Source organism: Elephantulus edwardii, unplaced genomic scaffold (genome assembly GCF_000299155.1).
Source record: "Elephantulus edwardii isolate Elephantulus edwardi_28Jun2011 unplaced genomic scaffold, EleEdw1.0 scaffold00171, whole genome shotgun sequence".
Taxonomy (NCBI): domain Eukaryota; kingdom Metazoa; phylum Chordata; class Mammalia; order Macroscelidea; family Macroscelididae; genus Elephantulus; species Elephantulus edwardii.
The window spans coordinates 802,981-817,206 of record NW_006399921.1 but is presented as its reverse complement, the minus strand read 5'-3'; positions in this window follow the sequence as shown (position 1 = coordinate 817,206).

The window sequence follows — 14,226 nt, the reverse complement described above, 5'->3', positions numbered from 1 at the left end:
AACAGTGGCATCATGTAATATTTGTCCTTTTGTGACTGGGATATTTCACTCAGCATAATGTTCTCCAGAGTCAACCATTTTGAATAATATTGCAGCACAGCTTTGTAGCACTAGGCTACTAGAGCACCTGTGGTGGGGATGGCATTTCATTCCATTGTAGATGAGGTTCCCAGGCTGACTCCAGGGCTGACTCCAAGGCAGCTAATAACAGCAAATGCCTCACTTATCCACTCTCATGCCTGAAATTCCCCATCCTGGTCAACACTACTAGCATTTGTCAGCTGGAACGCTTCTGGTTTTCTGTTCTACCTTTCTTTCCCCCAAGTAGGAGTCTGAGCTGGTGATTGACACTTGCTTGTTTGTCCAGGCCTTTGGGTTCTGTGTTGCTGTAACACGGCTGATTACCAATTGGCAGAGATGAGAAACACATTTGCAGTTCAAGGATCTTGGCCTGCAGTTAACATAACTTTCTGTAAACATTCTTGTAGTGAAAAATGGCAAGTCTGATTAAAATAAAAGTTGAGCATTTACTGTGACGAAAGAGCATTTGGCAAAAAGTTCTTGCCAAAGAGCTCTAATAAAGGCAGATGATAGGGGGTGTAAGAGGGGGGATCCAGCTGGGCTTTTGATTGGCTAACATTTACAGAGCTGATGGTACCAGAGTCTTGGGTGAGGACCTCTCAAGGATCTGCCTCCTTTGTCTGGATGACTTCAGGTGACAGGAGTGTGGCTGACCCCTAATACTGCCGGTTTTCTGGCATCTAGATAACTGCACTTGTGTAAACCGAGTTGCTTTAGCATTGTGATGGTGAAATACAAGGATGTTTTTTAAAGAAGAGAATGGTTGCAAACAAAAATGTATTAATCCTACTGCTCAAAGAGAGAAAATGGGATTTTGATACTTTTGTAACATTAGTTTTGTTTTGTTTTTACAATAAACTTTTAATTTATAAGTGGGGAAAGCCCACATTAAAGTAACAATAGAATGCATAGTACAATATATATGTAAGCCAGTACAGAGTATTGTCATTTAGTATGACTGTAAGATGGAGGCAATCACTTTGTCTCCCAGGTCCAAGGAGCTGTTGCCTATTACATCTGCTTTGCATAGTCCTCTGATCAGGATTTCAGAACTCTGTATAAACTATTTTGACCACTCTAGAGTCTTGAATATCCAGAGGATTGACAAAAGAATAAACATATCTGTCTTGGAGAAAGTACAACCAAGTTTTTCTTTAGAGGCAAGAACAATGAAATATTAACTTGCATAGTTTAGTCATGTTGTCAGGTGGGACTGGTCCTTAGGAAAAGACATTTTTTTTGGAAAAGGTGGAGGGCCCTCAAAAAGATGGCTTGACATAGTGACTCTAACAGTGAGTTTGAGCCAATCAGTGATGGCTGACGATGGCACAGGATAGGACCAGGTTTAGATCGTTATTCTTTAGGGTTGCTATGAATGGTAGTCAACTCAACAGTGCCTAACAACTAACAGAGCTTAGGCTTACTGTTACAAAAATGGCAACAGTGGGACAAATTTGGCCATGCATTCAATGTCCTTTGGTCTTGCCCATGTTACCATTAAACATTCATTTCTTTTTCAGAAATGTTTCTTTAAACATTTGAGTCTTAATTCAAGCTTGTTCCACAATTCTCAAACCTCCCACAACCAGAAAGCCAGCATTAACATTTTCCACAATAGTGAACCTTTCCTTTCCAATATGTAGACAAAGAGCATGTTTTCTCTCCCTGTAATAATGATGATGATTATTATTATGGCAGTTACTGGGCTTTGTAAAGCCTATTATGTATGTATTTTGAGAGTCCGTTCTAAGAACACCTTATGAATTATCTTTCAGTTTATAAAGTGGTTAGTTAACAGAAATCATATGTGGTCATCACTGAAGATTCATTTAGAGGAAATGGGAATAAACTCTAGTAACAGGAAATTGGATGTCCTTCAGGTAAATTTTCCACACGTGATGGATGTTTCCTGTTACTGGTAACAAGAGAGCTAGTGAAACCTTCCCAGAAAAATCTTCAGAATGAGGATAGATTCTCACCCACTGTTGGGTTTCCAGGTTGTAAATCATAATGAGAAGAGACCTCCCATCTTTTTTCCTTGGGAGCAGCTGGTGATTTTGAAGTGGTTTCAGGGGCTGGTGAATCCAACAGCAAGTAGGCTGCCAGCTCAGAGGGCTGTAGAAGCTGGTGAGTCAGGTCTGAACAGTGACTCCTCGTTGCAGGGCTGATGAACTCAAAGGGGAAGGTCACAAGGCGGTGGCAGCTGGTGAATCCCAGGAACTTAAGGTCCACAGTCAACGTTGTTGTTGTTGTTGTTAAGTGCCGTCGAGTCGCAGGCGACTCATAGCGGCCCTATGAAGGAGAGTCCTCAACGCTTGGGTGCCTTTTATCCTCTCTCCAGGTTCATAGGGTTTCCGGAGGCAAGCTATTATGGAAGTGGATGCCACTCCTCCTTCCAACAGCCAACATTAGTTTATTTTAATGACAAATTGCATTAGTTAGAACAAAGGTTTGGGAAATTTTAAGTACAGATTGTTGTCATTGTTGTTGTGGACCATCAAGTTGGAGCTGACCCTCTAGTGGGTTTTTAGAGGCAGTTAATTTCATGGGAGGAGAATGCCCATCTTTTTCCTGCAGGGCATCTGGTGGATTTGAACTGTGTGTGCCTTTGGTATTGCAGTACAGCTTCGTGCCATTAGGCCACCTGAGCTCCGTAAGTACAAACTGTGGTTGTTGTTAGGTGCCGTTGAGTCCAATATGACCCATAGCAAACCTATAAACAAAAGATCTGAATCCCCTTCTATTCTAAACCATCCTCACACTTCCTGAAACACGGGAGCCCATTGCAGTAGTCACCGTGTCAGTCCACCTGCTGGAAGGTTTTCCTCTCCTTTGCCAACCCTCCACCCTTCCCAGCATCATGTTCTTCTCCAAGGAATAGCACCTCCTGTGAACATGCCCTAAGTATGTGAGAGACAAAGCCTCATTATTCTTGCCTCCAAAGAGCACTGTGGCTGCACCCTCTCCAAGACATATCTGTTCTTTTTCTTGGCTGTCCATGGGATATTCAGTGCTCTTCTCCAACACCACAGCTCAAAGGTGTCAATTCTTTTTCTGTCATCCATTTCATTGTCCAGTTCTCAGATGCATAGCTAGTAATTGGAAAGACTACGGCCTGAATCAAACACATGTTAGTCCTCAAACTGACATCACTGCTCCTCAATAATTCGGAGAAGCCCCTAACTACAGATTTTGCCAATGCACTGTGTCTCCTTATTTCCTAACTGCTTATACCAAGGGTGTTAATTGTAGATCCAAGCAAGACGAAGCTGATGACAGTCTCAATCTCTTTTCCATCCATTATGATACTGCCTATTAGTCTAGTGGTAAACATCTTTGTTTTCTTGACTTTGAGGTATAATCCATACCGAAGGCTGCATTTCTTGATCTTTGGCAAGAAGTGCTTCAAGTCCTCCTCATTTTCAGCAAGCAAGGTTTCATCCGTACAATGCAGGTTATTGATGAGTCTCCCTCCAATCCTTATGCCCCACTCCTCTTCATAGTGCCCATTTTCTTGGATAATTTGCCTAGCATACATATTGAATAGGTATTTAAAATTTTTTTATTTTGTTAATTTTTGTGCATGTACCGTCAAATCTGATCTGACTGGTACAGGAGTAGATTGCCCCTCCTTCTCCAGGAGAGCATCTGGTGGATTCAAACAACGCACCTTTGGGATTGCAGTGCAGCTTCTTGCCTCTAGGCCTCCAGAGCTCCCCTTGAATAGATATTGAGAGAGAATACGATCTTGACACACTCCTTAATTTTAAACCATGCAGTGTTCCCCTGCGCTATTCAAACAACAGCCTCCTGGTCCAGGTATAGGTTACTCATGAGCACAATCAAGTGCTCTGGGATTCCCATTCTTCTCAATGTCAGCTACAACTTGGTATAATCCATGAAGTCAAATGCCTTTGCATAGTCAATAAAGCACAAATAGACATTCCTCTGGTATTCCTTACTTTCAGCGAGGATCCATCTGACATTAGCAATGATGTCCTAGATGCCACAGTCCCTTCTAAATCCTGCTTGAACTTCTGGAAGTTCCCTATTTATGTACTGTTCTAGTCGTTTTTTAATTATCTTCAGTAGTATTTTGCTTGCATGTGATATTAATGATATTGTTCAATAGTTTCCACATTTTGTTGGCTCACCTTTCTTGGGGAAAGGGAATATGGACCTCTTCCTATCTGTTGGCCTGGCTGCTGTCCTCCAAATTTCCTGGCATAGACTGGTGAGTGCATCCAAGGCTGCATGTGTTAGCTGAAACAAGTCAGTAGTATCCCATCGATTCCTGGGGCCTTATATTTTTGCCAATGCCTTCAATGCAGCTTCTGCTTCCTCCTTCATTAGCATTGGCTCCTGTTCATATGGCACTTCCTGAAATTCCTCAGTGTCAATCAGTTCTTTCTGGTACAGTGACTCTGTGTATTCCCTCCATTTCTTTTGTTGCTTTCTGGGTCATTCAATATTATTACCCATATCATCTTTCAATATTGCAACACAAGGCTTAAATTTGTTTTTCTGTTTTCTCAGCTTGAGAAATGGAGAGTGAGTTAAAAAGTACAGATTAGGAGGTTATTTTCTTGGACTCCACTTAGCTATTAAAGTTACACACTTCACGCACTGTTAAATGTCAACAAAAGTAAATTTTTTCCCTTAACATTGCCCAATCCTAACCATAAACATCTATTAAAAAGATTCTCTCTCTCTCGCTGCTATTGAGACTCACTCATTGCTGACCCTCCATTGGATGGTGAGAAGGCTATAAATCGAGTAGGAGGAGCTTACAGTTTTTCTCCCATGGAGCCTTTGGTGTATTTGAACAACCACAGAGAACAGCCTTTGATTTTGCAGCTCAACTCCTCACTGACTAGGCCTTCAAAGCTCCTTATAAGGTTTCTAATTCAACCCATTGTCATGGACTTAGGACTGACTCACAGCTGACCCTCCAGGGGTTTTCAGAGGCTGTAAATCACATGGGAGGCCACTGCCTATCTTTGTCCTGCATAGCAAACTGCAAGCCTTGGTTGTGGTTGACAGCACAACTCTCTGCCCACTAGATATATTGTTGATTGCCTTCAAGTCGAGCATGACTCATGGTGACCCTATGAACAAAAGGCGTCAGGCCTTTTGTAAAGTGTATAAGAGGAGATTGCCTATTTTTTTTTCTTGTGGAGCCCCTCTACAACTGTTGATACCTATCAAAGTTCATAGAGTTTCTGGAGGCATGTTATTTAGGAAGTGGATGCCACTCCTGCTTCCAAACTAGATATATTAGGGTGGGCAAACCCACATATTTCTATATAAACTATACCTAGGTCACAAGTGCTGTGGGAAGTTTTACAGAGAGGATACCATGCATTGTAAGACAGGAAAGGACAAAATGGCATCACTTAGCACAAAGAGGGATTTGACCTAGCCTTTAGTTAGAAGTTTCAGTCATATCAACAGCCTTGGACTTCTCTCTTTTTTTTTTTTTTAGCCTTGGACTTTTCATATGCCTTTTTTCTATGCTCAGAGTTGATGATTTAGATGCCAGTAATACAAGCACCAACAACTAAACAGTGACAGTAAAATCCACAGAAAACTACAAATAAGTAGCAAAGGCAAGGTGTTAGGACATTTACAGTATCCTTTCACCGAGGAATTGTCTTCCCTTCACTTTCTTTTAATACTTAATAACAAATAGGTTCATGACTTCCCCTTACAAATTTCTAATTAGTTTCAAACTGTGGTAGAGTTACAACTACTGAGTCAAAAGATCAGATGTGAGAAAATAGGCTCTCCATTTCTGTGTCCCCTCCCTTTCCCCACCTTCTTGCTACTAAGGCATCTCTGACGTTATTAGCTCAAGTAGGACAGCTGGTAGGCCTCATCTGGGAAGGTTATGGTTTTTTGGATAAAGAAAGAAGAGTTTATAGAAGCAGAAACATTGGCCAGTTCCTCTAGAGATGCAAAACTAAAGCAGCTGAGAGAGAAATTTCTTTCGAGGAAATGGTTCATACACTTGGAGAGGATGGCAAGAGCCCGACTTGGAGATTAGACCTCAGGAGTGTCTAGGAGGCTAATGAGTCTAAGTTGTCACCAGGTAGGATCCTGATGCCTCAGACTGCAGGCTGTGGAGGCTGCCAAATCCAAGGTCAGGTCGTTAAGTCAAGTCTCGAAGTCTTGAGGTAGATGTAAGAACAGAGGAAAAATAACCTAAAACGCAACTTTCTAGCTTTGCCAGTCTACTTATTGCTGCAGATTAAGAACTGATTTAGAGCTAGACCTCCATTGGGATTTTAGAGTACAGCATAAAGTGTGTAAGAGGAAATTGCCTATTTTTTTCCTAGTGAAGTCCCTTGTGAACCACCAGAAGTGCTGTCTTTGGGTTAACAAGCATAGCTCCCTCTGGAGAACTCTACCAGAGTTTTGTTTTATTAACCTTTATTCATTGTCTAACTTTCACATGCATATGACACAATTGAAATTGCTACTACTTGGTTTTGGTGCACCTTAGTCTTTAAAGTGACATCCTTGCATTTGTCCAGTGTAATTTATTTTAGAAAATTTCCCCACTTTCATAGATATTACTTCTATGGATGTTGATTGTGCATCAAAGGCAAACATTGACAGCCTTTCTCTATGTATCATGATGCTTATTTTGCTGGTTGTGAGGATTTTGTTTCCTTCTTGGTGAAGTCATCAGTATGTGCTCCATATTGTCTTTGTTTTCTGCAAGCAAGATCATGACCTCTGCATATTGCTCAGTCCTGGTGCCACATGCATCTTCATGCAGTCCAGTTTCTCAGGTTATTTTCTGAACATACAGCTTGAGTGAATGTAGTGAAAGACACACACTTTTCATTATTGTAAACCTTTCCACATCCCTTTGCTCTGTTTGAATGACTGAGTCTTGGTAGGTGCAGGTTCTCCATGAGCACCGTTAAGGGTTCTGGAATTCCAAATCTTCCCAATGTTATTCAGAATTAGTTCTGATCCACAGAGTCAAATGCCTCTTCATTGTTAAAGCACAGGTAAACATTTCTCTAGAATTCTCTGCTTTCAGCCAAGGTCTATTGGACATTAGCAGTGATATCCACAGTGTCTTCAGAATCTAGCCTGAGTTTCCAGCAGTTCCCTGTCTATATACTACTGCTGCAGTGAAATTTGAATTTCTTCAGCAAGATTTTACTTGTGCTTGATATTAATGATATTGTTATATAATTTCCTCATTTTCTTTTATCACTTTTTTTTAATAGACAAAAATGTAGATCTCTTCCAGTTGGTTGGTCAGGTAGCTAGCCATCATTTCTTGGCATTGACTAGTGAGCTCATCCAGTGCTGCATCTGTACTCTTCACTCCAGGTCTCTAGAGGTGCTGCAGATGAAGTCCTGATGCTGCCAGAAACTCAAGCTTCTGGAGTTGCCAATTTGCTATCTATACACCCACTCTTTCTCTCTGTTTCAAATACTGCACAAAACCCATGCGCTGTAGATTCCACTGATGGGCACGCCGTGCATGTCAGAGCAAAGCTGTGCTCTGTGGCGTTTGCAGTGGCTAATTTTTCAGGAATGGCTCACCAGGCCTTTCCTCTGAGGTGCTTCTGGGAAGGTTCAGCTGTGGTACTAACCTGTATACTGCTTAGGTTTGATGTGCTCCTCGATTAAAATATGTTCCTTCACTGATTCAGAAGCATCCAGGGACTATTTGCATATCCTAAATTTTGTCATTAGAAATCAAGAAATATGTTTAATGTTGATTTTTTTAGGTTTAAAAATATTGTAGTTAATGTTTTATTAAAAATGAATTATGAGAAAATAAAATTTATACATTATACAACAAAGAAGACTATTCTGCACATACACATATATACACAGAACTCTACACTTAGCTCTAGTGGTGGTGTCCTTATTAGTCCTCTATTGCACAAAGAAATTGAAGCCTAGAAAAGTAAGCAGCTTGGTTAAGGTCACACTGCCAGCAAATGTTAAAGCCTGGTTATATGCTCAGATTTGCTTAACCTCAAAATTCCTGCTTCTTGAAACCATGGCATTCTTAAGAGCAGAGGTGAGAAGATATAACATTTTGCAGCTTTAACCATGTTTTTTCCATCTTGTTTTCTGTCCCGTTCAGTGCTGCAATGACAGAAATACTATATGTGGGGGATTTAACAAACAAGCCTCTCGCGGTTTTGGAGGCTGGAAGGCTGGATTCAGGGCACCAGCTCTAGGGGAGTCTTTGTTTGTTGGCTTGATACTAGAGTCTTGTCTCTTCTCAGTTTCCATTTCTGGGAGACCTCTCCCTGGAGAGGGCTTGGAGTGTGGCACCCAGCTTCCTCCATCAGTTCTGGCATACTTCTTGCTTAATCTGCTCTTTTATATCTCAAAAGGGATGAACTTAAATCCTACAATAATACCAAAGAGCCCTTGTGGCCTAGTGGATAGAGAGTTGCACTGCCAACCCAAAGGTGAACAGTTTGAATTTATCGGCTGCCTTGAGGGAGAAAGATGGGAAAGCCCCTTGAGCTATGAGTCAGTCCCAAATTGATGATAATGAAGTTTTTTTATTTTGGGTTTTTAAAAAATGACACTAATATGGGCTTCACTATTATATCTTATTTCTGAACAGGGTTATAACCATAGGTATATAGAGTTGCTATGAGTTGGGATGCATCTGGTGCCAGGGAGTTTTGGATTGTAGGGTTTACAACACATCTTTTGAGGGGACACAATCCAATCAATAACCCTTCCTAGGATTTTATACTGTCATTTAAAGCCCCTTCCTGAGTATAGGATATTCCCTAGACCGTTGTCTGCCCTCCTTTCTTTCAAGGTAAGGAACTGAATCCACTGTGTTTTATCAATGACAGTTTTAGACTGCAGCCCGTCTTCAATGTGAGCTGTTACCTGTGTGGACTGGCGCATCCATGGTATCACCGTCTGCCCTGCACTCACCTGGTGCTTGGCTCTCACACCCACTCAAAGATGGATCCTTGATGGCTTCCTCTCCTGTCCTTTAAACTAACAGCAGAGAGAAATGGCACTTTATATTATTATTCTTTTCTGCCCTCCTTCCCACTCTACCTCTCCCATTCTCTTCAGCCTTATTAGAAATGCAACAAAGTGTGCTCTAGCTACATGAGAGATAGTGATACTGTGTTTTCTTCTCTCTCCACCGTGTTTCTCATATTGTATTAATGGCAGTGCCAGGGTGAGGTTTCTTGAAAAGAACATTGGTCAAGAAACCTCAGGCAATTTAGCTATGGACATAGTTGCCACATTGGAAGACTTCCCACATGAACTCAGGGAGCACTTGCACATTCCAGTTTTTCCTTCTGAAATTAAGGATTGCATTTAATGTTCCACTAAGCGCATGACAGGGGCTCAGAAAAACAAGGTAGGATTTACCTCTACTTGTATTGACTTGAAATGCCTTTGAATTCTTCAGGCCAAGGTCCTGATGGCTTATTGGTTTCTGAAGAAGTAGACTCGTGAGGACCTCTAATCCACCAAGAAACAGCTTCTAAAAAGGAGGGCCACTTTTGAGTGGTGTCTTCTGAATCCTGCACATATGACCATGGGTGTTTAACATGTCAGAAAGAACTCTGCTTAAAGAACCATGAGCCAGGAGAAAATTGATTGTCCTGAGGAATACAGTTTAGCTCACCATTGCCAAAAGCATCAAATAAAAACAAATGGCTGTTGTTTGCACCTGGAAGAAAGTTGTGACAGTCAGCTTCTGTAAAGATTGGCAGCCTTGGAAATTGTATGGCGTTATTGTTTTTAGGTGTCATCAGTTGAGTATGACTCATAGAGATCCTATGAACAAAAGATCTGAACTCAGTCCTGTCCTGTGCCATCCTCACACTTTCTGACACACAGGAGCCCATTGCAGCAGTCACTGTGCCAGTCCACCTGGTGGAGGGTCTTCCTCTCCTTCACTGACCCTCCACCCTTGCCAACCTCATGTCCATTCCCAAGAAATAACCCCTTCTAGCAATATGTCCAAAGTATGTGAGGCGAAGCCTCATCATTCTTGCCTCCAAAGAGCACTTTGGCTGCACCTTCTCCAAGATGTAGCCCTTTGTTCTCTTGGCCGTCTGTAAGATGGTCAGTACTCTTCTCCAACACCACAGCTCCAAGGCATCAATTCTTTTTCTGTCATCCTTATTCACTGTCCAGGTCTCAGAGGCATAACTAGTAATCAGAGAGGCTATGGCTTGACTCAAACACCTCTTAGTCCTCAAACTGACATCACTACTCCTCAATAATTTGGAAAGGTCCCTAGCTACAGATTTTCCCAGTGCAATGCATCTCCTTATTTCCTGACTGCTTGTACCAAGGATGTTAATTGTGGATCCAAGCAAGATGAAGCTGTTGACAGTTTTGGTCTGCTCTCCATCCATCATGATGCTGACTATTGGTCCAGTGGAAATTTTATAGAGCGATTTAGCTCTGTCCTTTAGGGCTGATAGTGCAGTCAGCTCATCCAACAGCAATGAAGGTATATGGATTACGTGTATAAGGGATGACTTTAGAATGGAAGGTTTACAAGTAAAGCGTCAGTGGTCTTAGAAAGCTGTTGTTATAGATTGATCACATTGCACACCCCCATCACTCTCCAGCAAAAGTTGTGGTGAAGACCTAATCTCTGTACCAATGAATGTGACCCTATTTGGAAATAGAGATTTCCTTTCATTATGCTCATAAGCTCATACAGGAGTAAAGTGAGTCCTAAACCTAACCCCTTCTCAGTGGACTCTTAGTGAGAAATCAGAATAGGTCCAGAGACACTCCAAAATGCCAAAAGGTATGAGTAGCTGCTAGAAGCTCAGTGACAAGAACTTTTTCCTGTAACCATGCTCTGGATTCCAGGTTCCAGCCTCTTGACCTATGAAAATGTAAATGTCCTACCCCCCTTGTAGTATTTTGTTATGGCAATAATGTTGTTATTGTTGATTGCTATCAAGTTGAGCACATGTCATAATGACCCTATGAAAAAAAGACCTGAAGGCTTCCTAGAACTATCGTTATTTCTGAGTTCATATTGTTTAGGAAATGAATGCCATATTGTTTAGAAAGTGAATGCCACTCCTCCTTCCAGTATGGCAATAATAATAGACTATAATGCCTCTTATTGTTGGTATAGCTGGCATTTAGTAAGCACTCCTTTTATCCTAGGCACAATCCTAGACACTTCCTACACTAATTTTTCACAACTGTCTATGGTGGTCCTAGTATAGTATATTCTGGTTTTGCAGATGATTAATGTGTAATTAATTCCTTCACTTCTTACAAAGCTTTATTTCAGCATAATACTATATGAAGCCTACTCTGACTTGTTGTTGTTGTGTACCATTGATTTGGAATCGACCCAAAACTGACCATCTAGCAGGTTTTCAGAGGCATTTAATCGCATGGGAGGACACTGCTCATCCTTCTCCTGTGGAGCTGCTGGTCTCGAACTATGTGCCTTTGGGATTGCAGCGCAGCTTCTTGACCACTGATTATCTAATAGAAAATTGTAACTGGCATGTCCCTATCCCAGCCTCCCTGTTTTTCCCTAATCTTTATCCCCCCGACGTATATTCTCATGGTAACTCCCCTGAAGTCAGCTCAGAGCTGTGATCTAATTAAGGGTGTTGTATCCCACCCTGGTCTTCTTGCAGCTGATTAGCCGTTCACATATCAAATCACATCATGAGGGATGATTACATCATTACACGTTGTTATTATTAGGTCAACTACAACTCAGCTCACAACGGGTGGGAACTTTGCCCTATGCTGAACCATCCTTATAAACCCTTGATATGCTCAAGCTCATTGTTATAATCACTCTGTGAGTCGATCTTGTTAAGGGTCTTCTCTGGCTCTGACCTTCCACCTTTCCAAGCATGATGCCTTTTTCCAATTACTGATCTCTCCTGACAGTATGCTCAAAATGTGTGAAATAAAGTTTCACCATTCTTGCCGCTAAGGAGCAACTTGGTTGCACTTTCTGCTAAGATGGATTTGCTTACACTTTTGACAGCCCATGGGATATTTAGTACTTTACCCCAACACCACAATTCAGAGGCACTGATTCTTCGGTCTTCTTTATTCACTGTCCAACTTTCAGATGCAGAGGAAGTAATTGAAAATAACATAGCTTGGTTCAGGTACACCTTAGTCTTTAAAAAGATGTTCTTGTTCTTGACATAACTGTCTCTAATCCTACATCATTAGCAGCAGATGTTAGATTTGTAATACATAGAACAATCACTAAATTCTGAGAATCATAGCCTAGCCAAGTTGACACATATTTTAGTGGGACACACTTTAATCCATGACAACGACATACTGTATACTAAGACAAACGTTTGACTAACTAATGTCAGATACAAACAGTACTTCCTTGTTTTAACTTAGGGAGACTTTTGATTTAAAGACAGACAGAGGAACAGATCCAGGGAGTGCCTGCGTGCTATAAGAATAGATGAATGGATGAGCAAGCCAAGGTTGGGATAATAAGCAGAATCACTGAGCAAATGAATGGCTGTGCAGGATGGGAACTTGGCCTCTCTCCAGCGTGAGTTTAGTCTTGCTGTAACAGTGCCTTTCTTTCAAAAGGTTTTCTCACACATGCATGCCCTTTGAAAGTGGTGCATATGCACTCAAACCCATTCAGAGCAGCCTGCTCTCATTTTAGAAAGCAAGTTTGGATGAAAAGCCCCATTCGTATGGCAGGTATCCAAATTTCCAGAGTTTATTCAGGTCTCATGGATGAAACCTGATTCAGACCATAGTCTTTTCAATCACTTGCTATGCATCTGAGCACTAGACCATTAATAAGGATGACAGAAGAAGAAGAAGAATTGATGCATTTGAGCTGTGGTGTTAGAGAAGAGGACTGACTATCCCATGGACTGGCAAAAGAACAAACAAATATATTTTAGAGACGGTGAGCCAGAGAGCTTCTTGGAGGCAAAGATGACAAAGCTTCGTCTTTCATACTTTGGGCATTGTTGTTAGGAGAGGTTATTCCTTGAAGAGAATATTCCTCATGCTTGGAAAAGTAGAGGGTAAAAAAAAAAAGCAAAAGAGAAGAAGATTGACTCAATGATTACATCAATAGGCTCAAGTGTGTCAGAGATTGTGAGGATAGCACAGATATAAGACAGGGTTGAGATCTGTTGTTGAGAGGGTTCACTATGACTCATACTTAACTCAGTGGCACCTCACTAACAATAAATAAGCAACATGGATGACCTGATTATGTTCTCAGTGTATGGAATATCCAGGTTATTTTTATTCTGAGGATGAAGCTCTGAAGTACCAATGTCCTGCTGGGCCACATAAGTCTTGGTTGACTGAGAACCCTTTTTTCTTTAGAGTCTTTGACCTGGATGGAATGTCCTTGTCTAACCATTAACTTTTCGGCCAGGATGCTTTTTGGGTAAATAAATGGCATTAGGTTCTCAGACATTTTCTTCCTAAACCACTACATTTTTCTTTCTACTCATCTTTATGTTAAAGATTTACTATCGCCTTTGCTATTCAGTAACTTTGACCTCTATTGGTAGAACAGTGACTTAGAGGATTGTTTTTTGGTCTTTTCTAAGTAGTCAGGGTTTTGCCTCATAATTTCTCAAGGAAGCCTGGTGACACCACCTATAAGTGTTTGGCTGCTAACCCATGGGTTGGTGACTTGAACCTACACAGTGGTTCCGTCTTCTCCATAGAAGAAGGACCTGGGGATCCTTCCTGTAAACAACACAGCCTGGGAAACCCTCTGCAGCTGTTGCATGGCCTCATTCTGAGCTGGAGGCTGCTTGACAACACCTAAGAGGTAGCCTAAGTGGACAGGGAGTTGCACTGCCAGCCTAGAAGCAAGTGGTTCGAAATTACTAGCAGCTCCATGGGAGAAAGATGGACATTCTCCTCCTGTGCAGTTTATTTTTTTAAATTAAATTTTATTAGTCTTAATGAACATTTTCAGAGATTTTGGATTTTCATTCATTCATTGTTGCACTGTTTTCTCCACCCTCATCCCCAGTTCGTTCTTCTTTCCCCCCTCCAATGTCTGTTTTAATTGTCCAATTGCCACAGTGCTTGTCAAAACCAGTTCTGATTAATCTCCTTTGTCAGTGTGTCCCTTGCCATTCCCTATCACTCCTC